The sequence below is a fragment of the Podarcis liolepis genome (genome assembly GCF_965112155.1).
Source record: "Podarcis liolepis genome assembly, chromosome: 6".
NCBI classification, from domain to species: domain Eukaryota; kingdom Metazoa; phylum Chordata; class Lepidosauria; order Squamata; family Lacertidae; genus Podarcis; species Podarcis liolepis.
Genome location: NC_139559.1, coordinates 98,492,028 through 98,516,177, shown reverse-complemented (window position 1 = coordinate 98,516,177; position 24,150 = coordinate 98,492,028). Strand labels below are relative to the sequence as shown.

Below are 24,150 nucleotides of genomic sequence, written 5' to 3'. Positions count from 1 at the left end.
AGGGAACTTTGGGGGGCAACGCGGAGGCTACACGACCCCCAAAAAGGCTCTGGGCGTGGCCCAGGGCTGACATTGTCCGGCAGCGTCAAAAAAGGAGCCCTTCGAAGCCCACGTCCTAACCAGGAGGTGAGTCGACAGAGAGTACCTAGACGCAAGGACACGAGCAATCCTCAGCAACAAGCCTCAAAGTCCCAAACGGTAAGAACGGCAGCTAACAAGGAGAGCTTGAGGAGAAGAGGGTCTGTGAGACTTATTTATACAAACTGAACTGCTCAGAAACAGACCCAAAAGACTAGCACATAAAGAACGGGAGATTTTATCTTAAACATATTGGAAATCTTTCTCATTATACGTAAGCATAAGCAAAGATTTCTCTAACAAGTATCAGTAAGAAAAGGAAGACAGATTCAAATTTCACTCTGCAGCAGCAGTACTAGCCCATTAAAAGAAGCGGAATTCAAGGACTTAACTTGTTTTTTACTTTGAAGTGGCATGAGCCCAGCAAAAGAGACTGAGTTAAAAGACTTGGATTGTCAGCGCTATTTGTGGTAAAAGAGTGGAAGTTACTGGAAAACAAAGGTAAAAGAGAAGGCAACACTTTTAATATTAAACTTATATTAAACACTAACCTATAAAGATGGCAAAGATGGCATAGCGTGGTCTAGGAGAAATGGCTGGACTAATTGGAGAATCGGGAAGAGAAGAAAAGTGGCGAAAGGAGGGGCAGAACTGCACAAAAGAGGAAAGGGACTATAAAATTAAAGATGAGCATCTTTAGTTTGAGGAGGTAGTTTGTGAGAAAGGAAATACGTTTTCTGGTGTAATGAAGAGACTTTCTTCATATAAAGTATAAGTAGGATTCCTAATTCCTTCTGCATTCTGTTTCTTTTACTATCCCTCAAGATTCAGAAACATAGGGAACCAAGTCATGGTTAGATTAGTTTATAAAGATTGGCTGCGTGAGCTGCTGGTCTCCTGCTGTCACGTGCCAAAGATCCATCCCCTGGTCTGTGAGGAGGAGGAGGAAGAGATATTGGAAGAGAAATGGGAGGATGAAGTGATGGTTATGAAGATCAGAAGGAATCTTTAGTGAAGGTGAAAACAATTTATGTAAGACCAAGCGACCAGGGGATGGATGCCACCGATATATAGATGGGGAGTGTTGATCTTTGTTCTTGAGGAACAGGGAGGCCAGAGAGAATCTGGATCACTGGGATGGGGGGAGGCAGCTCCCTGATTCAAGAAGAGTTCAGGGATGGGATGAGGAAGGAAGGAAGGGAGAATAACGCAAGCCACCTGGAGATCCTTGCAGGAAAGATGGGCCATCAATGTAGTAATCAATGAAAAAATTAAGAATTCTTTCTCTTCATTTCTCTTCATTTCTCTTCAGGCAGCGATAGCAGTGAGGCCAGCAGCTCCAGTACAGCTCTACCCCACTCCAAGACCCAGTTCTCCCTTCGCCCAAAACCCAAGTATCTAAATAAATAAATAATAGGGATGCGGGTGGCGCTGTGGGTTAAACCACAGAGCCTAGGACTTGCCTATCAGAAGGCTGGCAGTTCGAATCCCCATCACGGAGTGAACTCCCGTTGCTCAGTCCCTGCTCCTGCCAACCTAGCAGTTCGAAAGCACGTCAATGTGCAAGTAGATAAATAGGTACCGCTACGGCGGGAAGGTAAAGGGCGTTTCCATGCGCTGCTCTGGTTCAGAAGCAGCTTAGTCATGCTGGCCACATGACCCGGAAGCTGTTCATGACCGGTCCGCCAATAAAGCAAGATGAGCGCTGCAACCCCAGAGTCGGCCACGACTGGACCTAATGGTCAGGAGTCCCTTTACCTTGATATATTTCAAATACACTGAGTCTCCAGTGTGGTCTCTCGTCACAAGGAAACAGACTTTATAAAGAGGCAACCTTTCAAACTTCTTATAAATGGAAACTGGGGAAAGCCCCCTCCAAAAGAATAGACTGTGCCCAGTGACTAGCTGATCCACATGCCTGTTCAGTTGACACTCTAGATGCCTACTCAGTTGTTCTCCAAGGCTGTTGAAAGAAGAATGGCCAGTGTGGCAGACTGTGCGAGCTGCTGGCCTCCTGCTGTCGTGCCCCTAAAATCCACCCACTGGTCTGCGAGGAGGAGGAGGAAGAGATATTGGAAGAGAAATGGAATGAGGAAGTAAATGTAATTAAAGAAAGGGAGAATAGCGTAAGCCACCTGGAGATCCTTGAAGGAAAGATGGGTTGTCAACATAATAATAAATGGAAAGATTAAAAGTATTTTCTCTTCTTTTCTCTTCCGGGCAGCAACAGCAGTGAGGCCAGCAACTCCAGCACAGATCTCCCTCCCCACCAAGACCCAGTTCCCCCCTTCCCCACAAACCCAAATAGAAAAATAAAATAAAAATCATCATCATCATTATTATTCTAATCAAGTTCCTTTACAAACATGCTATTCTCTGATCATCCTTTTATCCTAGGCGGTGCTTTTTCCTACGTTTGTGAGCATGAGTGGAAATCCTGAGTCTCGCTGCAGGAGTCGACAGTTTGGCTCCTTCCCTTGTTGTTGCTCCTAGATGGAACTGCGCATGTGCGAAGACAAGACAGAGACTTCCAAACTGGATCAATAAATGTGTCACCCGTTGTCTGAAAACCACTGTCCTAATCACATGCCAGATTGTCTTTTGTGAATGAAATAAAATTCTTTCAAATAGTTTTTTAATGTTGTCATTTGTCTGTCTTGAGAAGCAATGGAGTGCGCCTCCAGGGGTGAGGTCAAAAGTCAAGCAACGGTGTCAGCAGTCCCAAAGTGACCTCTCCAGGGAGCAAGACTGGGCAGTGTGTCTGGAGGTCCTGGGCTTCCCGGATGACAAGACTCCCTCTCTTGGCCTTGCAGATGGGTCTCCAAGGAAAGCAGAGTTAGGCACCAGTTGGGCTGCAGGAGTTGTCAGAAGGGGTTGTAAACGACGCCATCCAACCGCCTGAGGGACTCCACTCCAGATTTGTGTAGGCTTTACTCCTTAGCCTTTTCAGCTCCCAAAGATATCCCACAAGGCAAATTAGGATCAGAGTTTTCCTTCTCCTCGATGGGCTATCTTTCTAGGTGGATGAGCCCCATCTGCCCCTCACTTCCCTCCACAGCATTGCAGAAACCACCTTCTTGACCACTGGGCCCACGCTTGGTCTTGTCCGCTCAATCTGCTGGAGCCTGTCTTGGCACACAGGGGAAATTCCTGAGCATTTGAGACTCTTTGGCTGCTCTCACCTGGTTTAGGTGGCCAGTCAAACCGTTCCCAGGATGTGGCCTCTGTCACATGCTGACCGTTTCTAGGAGCAAGAGAACAAACTTTTTATTAAAGAATGGAAATGGTTGAATGAATAGTTACAAACTGTAAACAGATGAGAACATTGGCAGGATTATTGGAATAACCTGCAGTTTAATAAGATTATCTATTTAAAGCAGATGCATAAATGAAGAAATTGAGGTAATTTCGATATGCATAAGATATGAAGAATCAATTTAAAGAACTGCAGAAAGAAGGGGAAGGAAGTCAAGTTTTGAAATGTTAAAATGACTGCAAAATTATTGAAATGTATAAACTTGAAAATCATATTTTTTTATTTTTTTTTATAATGTTTTTTATTGCGTTTCTTTTCATAGGTTCATACATTCCAGAAAATACAAAAAAAAAACAAAGCAAGAAACAATTTTATTTTTTTTTAACAAAAAGATACAAAAAAGATTATGAATATGTAATAATTCAACTGTCCATAAATCCCTGTTGGACTTCCCCACACCTTCCAGATCTGCGTTCTTTATATTAAACAATGTCAGCAATTTGTTACCTTGCTTCATACCTTATTGTAACTTTCAATTATTATGTTTCCAAATTCATTATGTTGTAACTCAGTTTTAATACCTTTAAAATAAACATAATATGTTTGATTCACATTGTCTCTTTTTCTCTTTTATAACTTATTTTACCGTTTACTTAATCATATTGCTATAGCATAACATTTTCTAATCGTGCACTATCTCAAGATTCATACAACTTATAGTATTTTTGCAAATAATCTTTAATTTTTTTCCAATCCACCTCAATTGTTTCTTCGTCCAAATCTCGGATTCTGCCAGTCATTTCGGCTAATTCCATATAGTCCATCAACTGCGTCTGCCATTCCCCCAGCGTGGGTAAATCTTGTGTCTTCCAATGCTTTGTGATGAGTATTCTTGCTGCTGTACTAGCATACATAAACAAAGTTCTGTCTTTCTTTAACACCTTCTGGTCCACCATGCCCAGCAGGAAGGCCTCTGGTTTCTTGGGGAAGGTATACCTAAATACCTTTTTCAATTCATTATATATCATTTCCCAGAAGGCCTTCACTTTTGGACAGGTCCACCAGAGGTGAAAAAAAGTCCCTTCTGCCTCCTTACATTTCCAACATTTGTTGTCAGACAGATGATATATCTTAGCTAACTTGACTGGGGTCATGTACCACCGGTATATCATTTTCATAATATTTTCCTTCAAGGCACTACATGCCGTGAATTTCATTCCGGTGTTCCATAACCTTTCCCAGTCTTCAAACATAATGTTATGTCCAACATCCTGTGCCCATTTTATCATGGCAGATTTAACTGTCTCATCCTGTGTATTCCACTTAAGCAGCAAGTTATACATTCTCGATAATATCTTAGTCTTTGGTTCTAACAATTCTGTCTCCAATTTCGATTTTTCCACCTGGAAACCAACTTTTTTATCCATTTTAAAAACCTCTTGAATTTGAGCATAATGTAACCAATCTCGCACCTTATTTTTTAATTTATCTTGGCTCTGCAATTTCCATTTGTCTCCAATTCTTTCAATTATTTCCCAATATTTCGGCCAGTAGGCCTCCATATTGGGTCTTTTTCGAGCCTTGGCCTCCACCTTTTTTTAAAAAAAAAAAAATATTTCGCCAAAAATCAGACGTCATCCGTCTCACTCCCAACTGGAGCCAAAGGACACAGGCCTGGCCAGGACAGCTTTCCAGTTATAGCTTTTGCGGTGATGAGGCATGTGAGCCTCAACTGTCCTGCATCTACTCCAGCTGAGGAATCACACACCTCCTCCCCAAGCTAGCGAGCCCCACCTGGGCTGTGGGTCCTTGCCTTCCGTCCCTCCCAACTGACAGTTGTTAGTTCTGGAATCCTGAGCTTGAGGGGGGGTACATCCCATTTCGCCCCGTGGGACACTCACCACCCCTTAGCCACCTGCCTTTGGCGCTGCAGCAGTGATGGCTTTGGTCCCTGAAAGAGCATGCAAGATCTCTCCCAAATCTCAATACATATTTTGCTCTCCTGGACATCTTGCAAGACTTCAATGAGATCTCACAAGATCTTGCAGAAAATCTCCAATCTGTTTACCTGCAAGCACACACCTTTAATTTTTTTTTCTTATTTAGTACAAATTTCTCAATCTAACAGATTTGCACATAGGATTCTGTATCACATGAAACGGCACATTTGTTTTGTTCTATTGTTACATTATTTGTGGCCTTCTAACACTTTGGGAGAAGCCTTCTCTCCCTTTTCCCTTAAAAAAGGAGGATCTATGCTTTACACTCAGCAGGGAGGCCCATTTAAAAGGAAACATGTAGTTGTTTTGCTGCTGCTTTTTTGTGTTCTCAGGTGTCCAAGTTAGCCTCCTGGCCCTGCTCCTCCACTATACCACAGCAACATCCCCCACTAGGAATCCCTACTTGGGCTTTCATTGGCCATCAGCAATATCCGGTGGAGCCAAGTGGAGAGAAATGCCCCATCTTGCCCATCTTTGGGGTTTCAAGAGGTATAGCCTCTGTGCATGTACAGAATTCATGATTCAGCAAATCTATTAGACCATTGAAAGAGTTATTTCCTCTGATTAAATTACCAAAGGAAGAAAGCAGGATTGGCTTTTCTCCCCAGGGACACAAGGAAGGGGAAGGTGTATGTTTAAGAAATCAAATTCCCCAAGGGCTGAAACTCTGTTCAGCCAGTTAAAAAACGCAAATTCTCTCCGTAGAGTGCTTCACATCTGGCGGGCAGGGCTTGTGTGCTTTGCTCATGATCCCTTGGATGTCCTGAGGCTGTTAGAGCAGCAGCCGTAAGTCTTGGGGCTCTGGGAGGGAGACATTGTCCTCAGAAGGCAAAGAGTAACTGAGGTTCCCTTTTCTCTCCCTTGGAGGCCCTGAACCAGGAGCTGGCCAGTTCAGGGCCTCCATGGGAGAGAAAAGGGGGGCCAGCACTTGTGCTCAAAGGAGCTTTCATACGCGGTCATCCTGCCCCACACTCACATTCCAAAATATCTGCATGCTCACCTATCCAAGAGGTGGTTGGTCTTGGGCTGGGGGGTCCCAGAAGGCAGAATAAGTTGAGAAGCAAAGCCCAAGAAGTTGGAGGCATCCTCTTCGCATCCACCCAAACCCAATCTAAACAGCTTGGCTCCAGAACCAGCCCCTCCCTTCAGTTCTGTTCAGTTCAGAATGTCAGTTAAGAGGGACCACCTGTATTTTCTTGATTCTTGCCTGAGGTCATAATGGGCATGCACACTGGTATCTGTTTACCTGTAAGCACACACCTTTAGTTTATCTTCTTAAAAATAAAAATAAAATACTAGTTTCTCAGTCTACCAGCTTTGCACAAAATAGCAGCCGTTTTGTGATCCATGGCAGTGAAAACCCCACGTTTTATGGCGCCCCCCCCCCAAAAAAATGAGGCTTCAGTGCCCTAACCCACAGGGTCACGATTTCTCCAAAGGTCCAATGTCATCTTGAGGCATCAGGCATAAGCCTGCATTTTATTAATGTTTGATCAGGACTTGTATATTAAAGAGGGCTTAGATTTTCAAAAGTAGATTTTCAAAAGTATTCATGCCAGGCAAGAAGGCTAGCTGCTTAAGAAAACACTGGCACTGTTTTCCTAGACAAGGGGCCCCTTTTTGATTGATAGCAGAAAACAATTCTCAAAGTCGTAAAAGCTGAAATTACAGACTAAAAGCAGGACATTGACCCTACATGTTACAGAAGATAACAAAGGCAGAGATAAATATAATTAGGAATGGGCAAATAGTAAAATGATACCATGGGCCTCTTTTAAACCTTGAGCTGTATTTTCTAAGGCCAGAGGCAAATGGGAGAAAAAGCATCTAGCTGGGAAGTCTTTTTAAAGCATCTAGCTGGGAAGTCTTTTTAAAGCATCTAGCTGGGAAGTCTTTTTAAAGCTGTTTCTTCCTTAAACAGATAATGGGAAAAGCAGCTTGCTGAAGGGGGGGGATGTAAACTGAAGAGCCTTCTTCTGAAACTGTTTTAAACTGAGTTCCTTCCTTTCTACTTTGAGAAGCTTTATTCTTTTAAAAGGTTACCTATGATAATGTATGAAATATATTAGCTTAAATATATTGGCTTAAATGTAATTATGCAAAGGATTTAACAAATGCTAGAAGAGTTGTATTTATCCTGGAATTAAGTCAGCCAGCAGTTTAGCCCCCCTGCCAAACAGGAAGACGCCATCAAATGCTGTCCTGATATATTAGCTGTCAGACATTTGTTTAGAAACCTTCAAATGAAGGATATCTTTCAATGTTGATGTGAAACTCAAGATCCTTGACATAGGTTTAAGATAAAAATTTAAGATTAACCATTTGTTTTAGAAGGCAATAGGGCAGGGAGGGCAAGAGGTGAGCTGGTAATTAAGATTCCTTGTTGAGACACATGTAAGATATATTACTACTTATTTGTCATTTATAGATGTAACAATATATAGCTGTTTGTGTTCCATATAAGGACAGGAGGATGTGGGTGTATCTTTTAGGATTGGATATAGCAATCAGCCAATAGGAAATCCAACTAGGCTGATTGGACAGAGGCAGCCACAGGAGGAGCAAAGGGGGCTGGATTAAGGGAATATAAGGGCTGGCCATAATGGCAGGAGCCAGGCCAGAGCTTGGTAACCATATACCACTGTGCCTCTCATTTATTTGTCTGACAAATAAATAATTATTTTAATTTCTCTATTGCTGCGTTGAATATTTCATTCCAGCTAAGCGTTAACCACAAGCAGGGTGCTACATTTTATGGTGCGCCTGTGACTCGGATAAGTGGTCTGCTGGAACGCAGCCCCTTCGCCTTACTGGGCGGGGTACAAGAGAGAAGACCACTCACTGCCTACCCAGCGCGCACTGGAAAGTCTTTTTCCAGGGGAACGCAGAAGTCTCGTCTGTCTGATACCCTGCCCACTGACGGCGACGGACCGGGGGGAAACGGAACCAACCAAGGGTAAGTGCACAAAGGGATTTTTGGCCCTCCAATTAACTGGGAGGAAGAGAAGTCTTGATCAAACTTCTGCGTCTCAGTAAGTGGGAACTGAGTACGCTAGGTGGTTGGGTACATCAGATGGTGATCTGGTGTAGGGAAAGGAAAGTTGGGAGGTAGAGTGTGTGGTGAAGTATCTAGCGCATTGTATGTGTGAGAAAGTACAGAGCAATCTGTAGCTGACCTGAGTGTGGAGTGGGCAGTACTTCGGTTCCTGGTAAGGCGACTTCACCAGGCAAGGAAATCCACGAAGCGTGTGTGTGAGTGACTGAGTGGATACTTCACAGGGCCATACAATGGGAGTTGGGGGTTCAAAAGGGGAAAATACACCTCTTGAATGTATGTTAAATAATTTTAAGAAAGCCTTCTCAGGGGCATATGGAGTCAAAATGACGCCAGAGCGCCTGAGAACGTTATGTGAATTAGAGTGGCCGAAGCAAAATACTGAATGGCCATATCAAGGAACCTACCACAAGGAAACAACTCAGAGGATTCCTGGGAACAGCAGGGTTTTGTAGACTATGGATACCTGATTTCAGCAGTCTGGCCAAACCCTTACATGAAAGCACTCGAGGTGCAGAAAAGGACCCATTCGTATGGGGACCTGAGCAGCAACAAGCCTTTTTAGTTATCAAACAATGACTTATGGAGGCCCCAGCCCTTGGACTGCCTAATTCGGAAAAACCCTTTCAGCTGTATGTACATGAACAGAATGGGATTGCAGCGGCAGTCCTGACCCAGAGATTAGGAAGTTGGAACCGTCCAGTAGCTTATTTGTCAAAACAATTGGACTCAGTAGCAAAAGGATGGCCTCCATGCCTAAGGGCAGTAGCGGCCACTGCAAGCCTTGTCAAAGAAGCTGATAAATTTACCTTCGGCCAGACGATGTATGTGAATGTACCTCATGCTGTTCTGACACTCATGGAATATAAGGGTAGTTATTGGCTAACGAACCCAAGGATGGCTAGGTACCAAGGCCTATTGTGTGAAAATCCCAGGATTCATCTACGAGTAGTGAATATGCTCAATCCAGCGACTTTGCTGCCCCTACCAGAGGTAGATGATGAAGAATCACATGATTGTCTCCAAATAATGGATGAAGTTTATTCCAGTAGACCCGATCTGAAAGATGAACCATTGAAAAATCCAGATGTTGTATATTATACTGATGGTAGCAGTTACCTGCATGAAGGTGCCAGACGAGCAGGATATGCTGTGGTCACCAATGAGGAAGTTGTGGAAGCTGAAGCTTTGCCTGCTGGCACCTCAGCACAAAAAGCTGAACTTATAGGTTTAACTAGAGCTCTGCAATTGGCAGCCGGATGTAAGGCAAACATCTATACTGATTCTAAATATGCCTTCTTAACCCTGCATGCACATGGTGCTCTATGGAAAGAAAGAGGTCTAATAGGAGCCCACGGGAAGGCCTTGAAATATGGACCTGAAGTAGAAATCCTGTTAGAAGCAGTATGGGCTCCAGAACAGATTGCTGTAATGCACTGCAAAGGTCATGGACGAGGAAGGGATCCAATAACCAGAGGAAATCATGCTGCTGACAAAGCAGCCCGAGAGGCAGCCCAAAAGCCTGTGGGAGGATTTATAGCAGCCCTCATACCAGAGGTAGTTCCAGAAGAAGTTAAACCTCACTATACCCCAGAAGAGAGGAAGTGGGCTGAACAGGAAGGAGCAGTTGTGAAGGACGGTTGGATGATCCTGCCAGACAATAGGATTTATGTACCTCATCATCTAGCAGGCACAATTGTAAGAAATTATCATGAATCTACTCACCTTGGCGGTACTGCAACCAGAGAGAGTCTCAGTCGGAAGTTGTATATTATTAACCTATCACAATTAGCAACTTGCATTTCACAGAAATGTGTTCTTTGTGCTAAAAACAATCCCAGGCAGGGACCGGTACAACCTCCTGGAATCCAACATGTGGGATATGTCCCCATGGAAAGCCTAATTGTGGACTTCACAGAGCTGGTCCCTTCTAAGGGATTCAAGTATCTCCTTGTGTTTGTAGATACTCTTACCGGATGGGTTGAAGCTTTTCCCACCCGAACTGAAAAGGCACGAGAGGTAACTAAGAGACTCCTCACTGAATTGATCCCGAGGTTTGGATTACCTAGATGCATTGGAAGTGACAATGGGCCAGCGTTCATTGATCAAGTAGTACAAGAAGTATGTCGAGTCTTACAAGTGAAATGGAGACTGCATGCAGCCTATAGGCCTCAGAGTTCAGGGAAAACTGAAAGAATGAATCGGACTCTGAAAACCCAATTGGCAAAATTAACCCAGGAAACGGGATTGGGATGGGTAGATGTGTTACCCATAACACTGTTTCGTGTTCGGTGTGCACCCACAAAAAGACTTAAGTTGTCACCTTTTGAGCTCCTGTATGGGAGACCGCCCTCCTTTGTTCAGGATATTCCAGCTGATCTTAAACAAATAGGAGACCATGTGACACAGGGACAAGTGCAATCTCTCTCCCGTGTTTTTGTTTCTCTTAACAGGTGGGTCCTCGAGCGCACGCCGTGCAGCATTGCCGAGCCGATTCATCAGTTCCAGGCTGGCGATAGCGTATGGGTGAAAGAGTGGAAACGTGATCCACTTGCACCTAAGTGGCGTGGACCTTACACCGTCTTGCTCTCTACTCCAACAGCGGTGAAGGTAGCTGAGGTGACCCCCTGGATTCATCACTCCCGTTTGAAGAAGTCCGAAGGCAGTTGGACGTGCAAAGGTGACCCCTCTAATCCTCTTAAACTGACTCTCTCCAAAAACCCCTGTATCTAGCCCTACCGGGAACGGGCTAGGTCACGGGCAACATTAGACGACCGGCCTGCTGCAGCCACAACCTGGAAGCTGGCTGACCTGCGCACGCCTGAAGCTTGAGGAGCATCTGAACCAGCGATTGTGAAAGGAAAGATTCTCTTATACAATTAATTGACTGCCCACCCCCTTGTGGAACAATTATCAGAGATATTACTCATTGGGGATCCTCGGGATATATGTTTTGGTCTTGGTGGTTCCCCATTTCTGTCACTGGGGGAATTATATTGGGACTAATATTTATTTGCTATCACTATAAGGTAATCTTTTGTGGAAGGAATGCATATGCTAGACATCAACATGATTCTATTATTAATCCTGATCCCTTGGGAAGGGGAAGGGTCCTTGAATCTGGCCAAATTGACTAAATATGGATTCCACCATGACCACAATATGTGGGTAGGTTTAGCTGAAATGGTAGCCAATGTTGCAAATAGGACCAATTGCCTTGTTTGCTCTCTTGGGCCAGATGATTCAGAGGGAGGTATGCCCTTATTACCGATACCATTAGATGCCATTGGTATGGTAAGCAAAATACCACACCAAACAGAAGTACAGAATTTCCCCGGATGGAACTCAACTAAACCATTACGAGTTATACCTGTACAAGGGGAATTCTGTGTACATAAATCATCAGATGCAGCTGATTCTACCATGATAGGCTCTTCTCATTGTCACTATACTTGGGATAATATTAAGAATACCTGGGCACACGATACTACCTATCGAACTCGGAATACCTTGCCCTGTGCACCTCCTTTTATTCATGCATGGAAAGTGGTATGGAACATAACTGTGACAGAAAAAGGCAATCTAACATACTGCACTGTGAACTCTCTACCTCTTTTGCTATTTCGCCTTCTGTACTCCACGTACCAAAGACCTCAGACCCGATGGTTGTGGTGGATATGTGGAGAATGGGCATACAAGAAACTCCCCTCCAAATGGAGTGGGACTTGTTTCTTGGGATGGGTATTACCACCAATGTGGATTATGCCTACTAATTTGGCCAAGCGTACACGAAGAAACGCTGATATTTCTCATATAGCAGGAGGAAGTACCCAAAGTTGGAGCGGTACTGATGATTGGCCACCAGAGCGCATTATAGCCTATTATGATCCTGCCTCCTGGAATCCTGGTGAGCTCATACAAGGGGCACGGGATCCTATTTATAATCTAAACAGAATAATTCGATTGCAAGCAGTAGTGGAACTTGTAACCAATGCAACGGCCCGGAGTTTGAGACTTATTGCACAACAATTGGATGAAAGTAGAGCCGCCATTTTGCAGCTGAAAATGGGAATGGATTATGTACTTGCCAAGCAGGGAGGCCTATGTGGAGTCTTGAACTTGACAGGGAATGCCTGTTGCTTTAACATTTCAGATAATGGTGAGGCAATCCGTGTGTTGGCCACAAAGATGGAGAATATAGCACATGTCCCAGTACAAACATGGGAAGGATGGGATATGGGATGGCTCACCAATTGGTTACCTAATGTCACAGGACTCAAAGGGATACTATTGTCTTGCTTGTTTTTCTTGACAGTAGTGGTAATGGTTTTATGTATGATGCCATGTATCATTTCATGTTTTAGAAGTACAATTAGCAAGATGGTTTCAAATGAAACTCTACCTCATATCATGGCCCTATACAGAGCTTTACCTCAGGAATATGATGAAGGTCAAGCTATCAAGGACACTTGGGACGAAGGTCCTTGAGCTTGAAAGGGGGGAATGAGGCATCAGGCATAAGCCTGCATTTTATTAATGTTTGATCAGGACTTGTATATTAAAGAGGGCTTAGATTTTCAAAAGTAGATTTTCAAAAGTATTCATGCCAGGCAAGAAGGCTAGCTGCTTAAGAAAACACTGGCACTGTTTTCCTAGACAAGGGGCCCCTTTTTGATTGATAGCAGAAAACAATTCTCAAAGTCGTAAAAGCTGAAATTACAGACTAAAAGCAGGACATTGACCCTACATGTTACAGAAGATAACAAAGGCAGAGATAAATATAATTAGGAATGGGCAAATAGTAAAATGATACCATGGGCCTCTTTTAAACCTTGAGCTGTATTTTCTAAGGCCAGAGGCAAATGGGAGAAAAAGCATCTAGCTGGGAAGTCTTTTTAAAGCATCTAGCTGGGAAGTCTTTTTAAAGCATCTAGCTGGGAAGTCTTTTTAAAGCTGTTTCTTCCTTAAACAGATAATGGGAAAAGCAGCTTGCTGAAGGGGGGGGATGTAAACTGAAGAGCCTTCTTCTGAAACTGTTTTAAACTGAGTTCCTTCCTTTCTACTTTGAGAAGCTTTATTCTTTTAAAAGGTTACCTATGATAATGTATGAAATATATTAGCTTAAATATATTGGCTTAAATGTAATTATGCAAAGGATTTAACAAATGCTAGAAGAGTTGTATTTATCCTGGAATTAAGTCAGCCAGCAGTTTAGCCCCCCTGCCAGACAGGAAGACGCCATCAAATGCTGTCCTGATATATTAGCTGTCAGACATTTGTTTAGAAACCTTCAAATGAAGGATATCTTTCAATGTTGATGTGAAACTCAAGATCCTTGACATATGTTTAAGATAAAAATTTAAGATTAACCATTTGTTTTAGAAGGCAATAGGGCAGGGAGGGCAAGAGGTGAGCTGGTAATTAAGATTCCTTGTTGAGACACATGTAAGATATATTACTACTTATTTGTCATTTATAGATGTAACAATATATAGCTGTTTGTGTTCCATATAAGGACAGGAGGATGTGGGTGTATCTTTTAGGATTGGATATAGCAATCAGCCAATAGGAAATCCAACTAGGCTGATTGGACAGAGGCAGCCACAGGAGGAGCAAAGGGGGCTGGATTAAGGGAATATAAGGGCTGGCCATAATGGCAGGAGCCAGGCCAGAGCTTGGTAACCATATACCACTGTGCCTCTCATTTATTTGTCTGACAAATAAATAATTATTTTAATTTCTCTATTGCTGCGTTGAATATTTCATTCCAGCTAAGCGTTAACCACAAGCAGGGTGCTACAATCTGATTCACTCCAAAGCAGCACCAAACACCCAGAGAATGCCCCCTGCAACATTGGGGAGGGGGGGCTTTGAAAACACTACATTTCCAATTGTTAGAGTGGCATACGAAGGATGAACAAGTTAAATCAGTGATGATAGATTGGGCAAGACATGTAGGACATAACATCATGTTTGAGGATTGGGAAAGATTGTGGAAGAAAGGGGTGAAGTTCACTGCATGTACTGTACTAAAGGAAAACATAATGAAAATGATGTATAGATGGTATCTGACCCCTGTTAAATTAGCAAAGATTTATCATAACTCTGATAACCATTGCTGGAAATGTAAAGAAAAAGAAGGTACCTTCTATCAAATGTGGTGGACCTGCCCCAAGGTGAAAGGCTTCTGGGAAAAGATTTATAATGAATTGAAAAAAATGTTGAAATATACATTTATAAAGAAACCAGAGGCCTTTCTTCTTGGAATAACAGGTTTGGAATTGCCCCCAAAAGATGTTAAATTATTTTTGTATGCCACAACTGCAGCAATAATTTTGTTAGCTAAGAATTGGAAAACGCAAGAAGTACCAACAGTGGAAGAATGGCAGATGAAGATGATGGATTTTTTGGAGCTAGCCGATCGGACTGGAAGAGTCCCTGACCAGAAGGAGGAGGAGTATCAGGAAGAATGGACGAAATTTAATGACTATTTAGTTAAATATGTTAAGTTAAATTAATTGGAAAAAGCTTGCATATAGCGGATAGGCGTAGGATTTAAATATGTAATATGTGATGAATTAATATGTTTAATACTGAACTGGGAAGTAAGAAAGATGTTAAGTGATTAAGTTAATTTTATAAGAATATTGATTTGGAAAAACATTAAAATGATATGCACTGAAATCCAACCAGGGGGATACGAGGAAGTCACTTAACAAATGTTAATTAGATTAGTCTTAATAAGGTTATGATTTATGTTTGTTTGTCTATTTGTCTGTGTGCTTAAATTTTTGTGAAAAAACCAATAAATTTTTTTGGGGGGAAAAAGAAAACACTACATTACCCAGCACCCCACAAAACGAGCCCTCAGTGCCCTAACTTGCTGGGTTAAGATATCGCCAAAAATCCAAGGTCAGCCGAATCATTACAAAGGGTGCTGAGCTGCGGGGGAAAGCCTCTGCAACGTTTGTCGAGAAAACACTATGTTTCGCCAAATGCTTGGAGAAGGCCCCATGTGACATTTGGCAGTGAAAAAACTACGTTTCATGGTGCCCCACAATATGAGCCCTCGACACCCTTACCTGCAGCGTAAAGATTTCGCCAAAAATATGACATTATCCGATTAACTCCAAAGCAGTGCCAAACTCCAGGAAGAGCCCCTGTAAAAAGACGTTTCACAGCTCCCCCCCCCAAAAAAAATGAGCCATCAGCACACTAAACAGTAGTTTCAAGATTTGGCCAAAAATCTGGGGTTGTCTGACTAACTCCAAAGCAGAGCCATATGCTGTAACAAGGCCCCATGCAACATTTGGCAGTGAAAACACTATGTTTTCCTGCACCCCACAAAATCAGCCCTCGGCACCCTAACTCTCAGGATCAAGATTTTGCCAAATATCACAACTGGAGAGAGACCTGTTGCATAATGTAAAAGTGCTGTCTAAAATGTATAAGATATTATGGGAAAGGGATTCCTGCGCCGAGCACTGGCAAAATGGCCAGTGCAATGTTTAGCAGTGAAAACCGCACGTTTCACAGCGCCCCACAAAATGAGCCTTTGGCGCTCTAACCGAAAACCTGACGTCATCCGATTAACTCTAAAGCAGCGCCAAACTGCGGAAAATGGCCCCCTGCAACATTTGGCAGTGAAAATAGATAGATAAAAGTCAGTGCTTTCTACGGTTCAGCCATCAGGCGTAGCAATGCACAAAGATTAAAGCCACGATAGCCAGCTCTGAAAAGCTGGGGTGGTTTGTGTTTTCTGAGGCATGGCCATGAGGCTTGGAGTTAATGACTTGTAACACATCACAGTCATGTTGACACCATGAATCATGTTGACACGATTTAGCGCTTCTACGCATGCGCGAGTGGCGAAACACGGAAGTAACCCTTTCCGGTACTTCTGGGTCACCGCGGGCCCCAACCTGAAAAAAGGTAACATGAAGCAAACGTAACATGAGGTATGACTGTACTGGAAGAAGCAAAGATCACCTGTGTCAAAGCAATGATTCTTCAACATCAACTTCATTGGACTGGTCATGTTGTGCAGATGCCTGATTCTTGTCTTCCAAAGAAACTACTCTGTTCCAAACTTGAAAATGGAAAGCGTAATGCTAGTGGTCAACAAAAGAGGTTTAAAGACTCTATCAAGGCAAATCTTTCAAAATGTAGTATAAACACGGACAACTGGGAAACACTTGCCTGCGAGTGCTCCAGTTGGAGAACAGTCTTTAGTAAAGGTGTCGTGGGCTTTGAAGACACTCGAACTCAGGACGAAAGGAAGACATGTACTAAGAGGAAGGCACGCTTGGCAAACCCTCACAGTGATCAACTCCCGCCCGGAATCCAATGTCCCCACTGTGGAAGGACGTGTGGATCCAGAATTGGCCTCCACAGTCACTTACGGACTCACTGTCAAGACCAGGGGTCTGCAACCTTTAAGACAAAAAGAGCCACTTGGACCCGTTTCCGAAGAAAAAACAACAACTGGGAGCCGCAAAACCATTGCAACATTTAAAACAAATATAACACTGTGAACGGCTTACCGTGCTTGACTATTTCCTGAGCGGCTACAAAACTAGCATATGTTGTGGAATTTGCAGACTTCACTCAATTCTTGAAATTATTTTTGCTCCTATCAACCTTCCTCATAAGTTCTGCAATGGCTTTTTGTCTCTCATCTCCATCTGGATATTTTTCAGCAAAGGCTGTGTGTTTATTCTGGAAATGTCTTGCAATATGTGACTTTTTGTTGTTTGCAAATTTCTCACCACATATTAAGCATACTGGTAAACCAGTCTTGTCAGTAGAGAAGGCAAATGATTCTGTCCATGTATCATTAAACATTCTGTTTTCTTCAGAAATTTTTCTTTTCTTGCCTTTATCCATGGCTGGCCTACCGGGGGTCCAAAAGAGGGACGTAATTAGAAATCAGAGGGCCCCATAGCAAAATTTGCTATGCCCAATAATCAATGCCCCAAAATGCCATAGAAAATTAATCAGGGCCCCAGTGTACCATAAATCATAATCAGTGCCTGATGTAAATAATAATTAATAATGAGGGCCCAATGTCATCCTCGTCATTATAAAAATAACTTTTTTGACACTTTATTATTATTATTTTGTTTGACCCCTCAGAATTACTCCTCCTCATAGAAATAAACGTTAAATTAACAAGTTACCTTTTTTTGAGTGTGTTTTCTTCACTCCCCTTCAAAACAGTGACCAGCTTACATGCCCTCTTTCAATGCAGCCTGCTTACACCCCTCAACCAAAATGGCCGCTCCCGCGACTCCCACGTGCGCCCACAAAGATGGCGCCGACGATTTTCCCTTATCGATGCCCTTTAAAGAAATGGACGCCGCAGCTTCAACCCACGCCTAGAGGAGGCTAGAGAGGGAGAAAAGCGGGGGGGCGGGGGGGAGGAAAGCAGCGAGGACGGCAGAGAAGGACTGCCGGGAGTGGAATCCCACACACCACGAGGGGAAGGAAGGGAGAGGGTGCGAGCTGGAACGGGGCAAAGAGGGCGGTCCCCGGTCGTGCCTGGCCTTAAATGGGCTAGGCCACGCCTCCCCGGCCCTGCCGATTGGTGGGCAGGGTTGCAGGCACGCCCGGGGATTCCCCTGTTCTCGCGGGGGCAAAAGGCCAGCCCCCGCGAGTGGAGTGTGGGAGGGGTTAGCCCGCAACCCCCTCTGCTCTCTAGCTCGGAAATGGCTTTGCGGAAAATGCGCCTCCTCCCCTCGCCTCCGCCCCGGAGCCGCGGCAAAGGCGTTAAAGAGCCGCATGCGGCTCCGGAGCCGCGGGTTGCCGACCCCTGATTTAGATTATGTCAAGCAAAGGAGCATATTGCTAAAAAGTAGCAGTGTTCTCTCCTTGCTCCTCCAGGAAATCTTTCCTGGTTCCTTTTTCTACTCCCAAATGGTAATTTGTTAGTTCCCCCTTATTATGCATACCCCCAACTCAACTCAAACCAAAAGAGCCACAGTTTCCCCCACATTCATATGTGTCAGATTCTACAGTGGGCTTTTTCTCAAACAAGGGATGCCTATACCCATTCAAGAGTGTAGGAAGTGAGTACATCAGGCCCAACTCCTACTCGCATCCAGGGGCAGAGGAAGGGGTGTGTGGTGGAGGTGGTCTGAGCTGGGTGTCACCACTGAGGGGGGTGACAAAATGCTGGACGGCACTCACCGCAGGGCCTGTAGCGCGCCTGAGCCACACATCTCTCCTGGGAGCGACAGGGTGGCTTGGGCGCCCGCAGGCTCCGCGCTGCCCAGACAGTCCTCCCGTTGCCTCCCCCCCAGCTGTAGGGCGGCTGAGTGGGAGGAGGCAGCCAGACTCCGGAGGCCCTGCGGAGCGTCCTGCTCTGACTCACCCCACCCCTGGGCACAGGGCACGTGCACCACCCCAGGTGCCCAACTGGCTTGCTCCGCCGGTGCTCCCATCAGCTCCAGCCAGTGTTGCCTGTGGTCAGGGATGAAAGGAGCTGTCATACAACATCTGGAGAGCCAAAGGGCTATCAGGAGCCAGCTTTCCCACTACACTGACAATTTACTCCCAATGAAGTTGGAACAGCTGTTGTTGTTGTTGTCATTTTTTACACCAAAGTGTCTCAGAGCAACTTACAAAATAGATAAAAGAAACAAGGAACATTAAACCCAAGTCAAAAACAGCAAGATGAAACCTAAGAATGAGCACAAAAGAGGTCACAAACAGCACAAAGAGAAGCCACAAACACAACCCTTAAGGGTTTTTTTTATTTGCCAATGGTAAATAAAAAATGTTTTTGCCTGATGCCTAAATAGACAATGATGGCACCAGGCGTTCTGCCCCAGGGAAAGTATTGCTAAGTGGGGAGCCAGCAGTGAAAAGGCCAGTTCTCTTGTCACCCCCCTTGGAGGAGGCACACGGAGAACGGCCTCAGGTGGTTCATGCAGTGTCAGAGTTGGTTCATCTGAGGCCTGGTGGTCCTTCAGATATCAGCCATCAGTGTTCGAAATTCGCCAGGCGCATTGTGCAACTGATGTGGGTCCAATTGCAACCATGTGGAGATCTGTGGCTGCCAGGTCCTTACCTGGCTGGGCCCTCCAGCTTTTTTAAACAGGTAAGCAGACGAGCTTATTTACTGCATTTATATTTCATATTTTTCTGAAATATTTTCCTTGAAGCTTGAAATTGTTTTATTCTAAATTGTTTTAGTTGATGTTTTAATGTGTTTGTAAACCACTTTGATATTTTTCCCCTTTAAAATATAAAGCAGTATAGAAATGAAATAAATAATAATAATAAATTCCTTTTTTTAAAAAGGCCCCAAACATTGCGCTGTGGTGCCTGTAACCTAGGTTTTAGGTGCCGTTTGGTTTCTAACACTGATCAGTGTCCTAAAATGCAAAAGGCTTTATATGCAAAAACCAGCACTTTGAATTTACCCCAGAAATGGGATTAGAAAATCTGTTGCATCTAAGAGAGCCTGGCTCTGGCTTGCAACCATGCGCTTGAGCACCATGCCCAAGAAAGGGACATGCGCAACTGGCACATGATTGCTCTGATAGTCTGGTTTCAGGGAGGGTTTATTAGGCCCAGAGACATGAACCACCTCATTCATCTATTTCCTCTTTGCTAGATTTCACCGGCCATGAAGGCAAGGATGCAGAGCAGAAATGGACACCTGAAATTATCCAAGCACCTCGTCCACATCTTCAAACTGTACTGAACTTAATGCAACATAACAGGACTCGAAAATGCTCAGAATGCCTCATGAGAATCACCTGCCGTAACAGTGGAGCCACAGCAAACAAGTCACAGGGCCTTAGAGATTAGTTTACAGACCACACCTGCTGTGCTCCAATGAATTTCCCCCCAGGACTGAGAATGTATATTCAAATAACTTACACAACTCTCAGAATCTCTGCACCTCCTAAACTGAATGCACCTGAGAGTTCCACCTTATTCAGTCCCATTATCAAAAGCAGGGCCTGTTTTATAGTCCATCACTTTGAAATTCCCTACCAAAAGGGAACACCAAGCCCATCCGGCTGTTAGAACACTGGAGAGCTCTTTGGCTATGGATTTATGGCATAGCAAATAACTCAAAATTAAGATATACTAAAGGAGAAACAACAAAATATTAATCTTCAACTACATAACAAAATTTATTTTATATATAAATGATGTTCAAATGCTTCCTGTGAAATATGCTATTTGGAATTCTTAGTAATTTTTCAACTTCAAGTGAGAATATAATAGGACCTTGAGGACAACATATTGATGTTTATAAACAATGCATTTTTCCTTCTTCTATTTTCAACCCACCCACAATATCAATAATGATTATTTCCCCCAGGGATTGTTAATGCAACAACCAAAAATTATATCCTTTGGCGTGTGCAATCTTAGTTTCCATGCAATTATATTGTTCGCTCTTTATTTTGTTTTGTTAATAAAGTATAGTCTTTGATTAAATAAATAAAAAGAAATATTATTAAAGCTCAATTTGTTTTAATGGATTTGGGGTAGGGTGGTAGAAAAAGTCATTCCAGTTATGAATATTTGCTTCGGTATTTTTATCTTGCATTTGTCAGACAGCATTTTCTGTTTTGTTCTGTGATTACTACTGTGTTTTTATAATGTTTATTTGGATAATTGAAAATGGCTTGTTTTTAATGCAGGCTTGCTATTCATCATGAGGGCCAGAGGGAGCTACGTCTGATTATTGCATTTTAAAAAAACAACAACACTGAAGAGCTTCAGAAAATTAAAAGATTTGTTAAAGTAGGAGGAGCAAGCTTGGAAAAAATGCTAACTCTGATAGATCCCCAGAGAGTCACATCCTGAACTCAAGAATCATTCAGATTCATCTGCTCTTGTCTCAAAGAATGAGCTTCTCTTCCAGTTCCATGACAGAGGTGTCAAACGTGATTTTACTATGGCTCCACCTGCTTAAGAGCAAATTCTTGCTTTCTCTAAGACAGGATGAAGCCACACCACAGGTAGCTGGCTAAGCCTATAGATAATGATAATCAGACAGCAAAGACTGCAAAACATGGGGAGAGTTGTGTCTGCCATATAGGCAAATACAACCAATTTTGTTCCAAAGTCAGAAGTTTCCCTTTCATCAAAAGGAGGAATGGTGGGAGCCCCCCCCCCCCTCTTGAGGACCTGCTCCACAACTCCACTTTATAAAGATTATAATCCAAGTTAACGAGATCTTCTTGCAATTAGAGGTCAAGAGATATGTAAAAGTCAGTGCTTTATATGATTCAGCCACATGGTGGAGCAATACACAAAGATTAAAGAAGCCATGATAGCCAGCTCTGAAAAGCTGGGATGGTTTGTGTCTTCAAAGGCATGGCAGTGTGGCTTGAAGTTAATGACTTGTAACACCTCACAGTCATCATCATAATATAATTATAATAATAATAATAATAATAATAATAATAATAATAATAATAATAATAATAATAATAATAATAATTTATGATTTATACCCAGCCACTCTGGGCGGCTTCCAACAAAATATTAAAATAAAATAGTCTGTCAAACATTCAAAGCTTCCCAGAACAGGGCTGCCTTCAGATGTCTTCTAAATGTCAGGTAGCTGTTTATCTCTTTGACATCTGGTGGGAGGGGGTTCCACAGGGCAGGCACCACTACCCTGTAACTTGGCTTCTCGTAGGGAGGGAACCGCCAAAAGGCCCTCAGCGCTGGACCTCAGTGTCCAGGCAGAATGATGGGGGTGGAGGCGTTCCTTCAGGTATACTGGGCCTTTGAGGCCGTTTAGGGCTTTAAAGGTCAGCACCAACACTTTGAATTGTGCCCGGAAACATACTGAGAGCCAATGTAGGTCTTGGGGGCCACTCCCAGTCACCAGTCTAGCTGCCGCATTCTGGATTAGTTGTAGTTTCTGGGTCACCTTCAAACGTAGCCCCACGTAGAGCGCATTGCAGTAGTCCAAGCGGGAGATAACCAGAGCATGCACCACTCTGGCGAGGCAATCCGCAGGCAGATAGGGTCTCAGCCTGCGTACTAGATGAAGCTGGTCAACAGCTGCCCTGGACACAGAATTGACCTGCGCCTCCATGGACACCATGAACTGAAAGGTCCCGGGGGCGTTACCCTGAGCCTCAGCCACAAGGAATGTGCAGCAGCAGAAAATGGTCACGCTGTTCTAGATTGCATCTATGGAAGTCCAGGGTCCTGATGAAAGGAAGTCCAAGTCCTACTCTCTCCTACCTTGGTCAGGCCACCCCTGGAGTCCTGTGTCCAGTTCTGGGCACCACCATTTAAGAAGGGTGTTGACAAGCTGGAATGTGTGCAGAGGAGGGCAACCAAGACAACCAAGGGTCTGGAAACTAAGATTGAAGAGAAACACTTGAAGGAGCTGGGGAGGTTTGGCCTGGAAAAGAGGAAACTGAGAGGAGATCTGACAGCCGTCTTCAAATATCTTAAGGGCTGTCACATGGAAGAGGGAACAAGCTTGTTTTCTCCTGCTCTGGACGGTAGGACTTGAACCCATGGATTCAAGTTATAAGAAAGGAGATTCCAACTAAACATTCATAAAAACTTTCTGACAGTAAGGGCTGTTTGGCATTGGAACAGATTCCCACGAGAGGTGGTGGACTCTCCTTCCTTGGAGGTTTCCAAGCAGAGGTTGGGTGGCCGTCTGCCATGGATGCTTTTGCTGAGATTCCTGCATCCCAGGGGGTTGTACTAGATGACCCTTGGGGTCCCTTCCAGCTATAAGTTTCTATGATTCTATGAAATTGATCTGGATTAATGACAGCCACCCACCAGTTTCATATGCAACACTGCTTCGCACCCCACCCCCTTACTGATTAATATATATAAAAAATACATTAGACAAATAATAACTTACAAAAAGGATCAATAAACGTGTCACCTTTATTATATAAACTGTTATCATAATCACATGTCAAAATTTCTTTTGTGAATGAAATAAAATGGTTTCAATCAGTTTTTAATAACCAACAATCAAATGTAGAGCTTGGGGTACATTTAATTCCCCAGATGTTCAGTGTCCAGGGGTTCAGTGCCTGGCACCCAGAAACTCATGGCAAAGGAGAGTCTGGCACCAAGAAACTCATAACATTTCACTTCCTTGTTACCTAAGGAAAGCTGTTGATTGGCAGAAGACACTGGGCAGAAACAGAAAGAAACAGGGGGATGAGGGGGTCTAAGGGTGAAGTCCTGCTCCAGTCCATCCTAATACTGGACAGATTATTACAGGATGTTGAGAAGGGTCATTTTTTACTATGAATTGAGAAACAGCAGCCATAGTCTAGGCCAGGAGTGTTTTTCCTTGGTGACACCGCCATGTTGAAAAGTGTGTGTTTGCAAGGTGTTTCCTGTCCTGTCCAGAAATGCACCGTGCTGGATGAAGCCAGCTCTAGAGCATTCCTAAATAAAAAAAATAAAAACCCACTGGAAGATATATTTGAAAAATTAATGTTAAGGGGAACAATTCACATTGTTAAGCAAGGTAGCTAAAGCAACAGGGTCAGGGCCTCCATTGTGACACGTCCCCCTGCTGAGTGACTTGGCTGAGGACTTTGGGAAGAGCAACTATTTGAGGATAGTTCAGGAGAAAGGAGGTGGTTTGTGAGAAGTAATGATGTTTTCCGGCAAAATAAAGATTTCTTCTTCTTGAGTGTAAGTAGGATGTCTAATTCTTTCTGCATTCTGCTTCTTTTGCTCTCCCTCAAGATTTAGAAACATAGGGCAGTAAGGCAGATCTGGAAAAAGCC

General features: G+C 43.6%; 1 protein-coding gene and 1 long non-coding RNA gene across 2 annotated transcripts in view; both read right to left on the bottom strand.

The window, feature by feature from the left end:
• UAP1 (UDP-N-acetylglucosamine pyrophosphorylase 1) overlaps nucleotides 1–24,150 on the bottom strand; it is an 87,169-nt gene that overhangs the window by 31,212 nt on the left and 31,807 nt on the right. The gene's annotated exons all lie outside the window — the stretch shown is intronic.
• Nucleotides 2,397–6,676, bottom strand: LOC310709299. Its single transcript, XR_014527450.1, has 2 exons — nucleotides 6,335–6,676; nucleotides 2,397–3,322 (listed from the first exon to the last, which is right to left on the bottom strand). It is a non-coding gene; the product is annotated as an uncharacterized lncRNA (long non-coding RNA).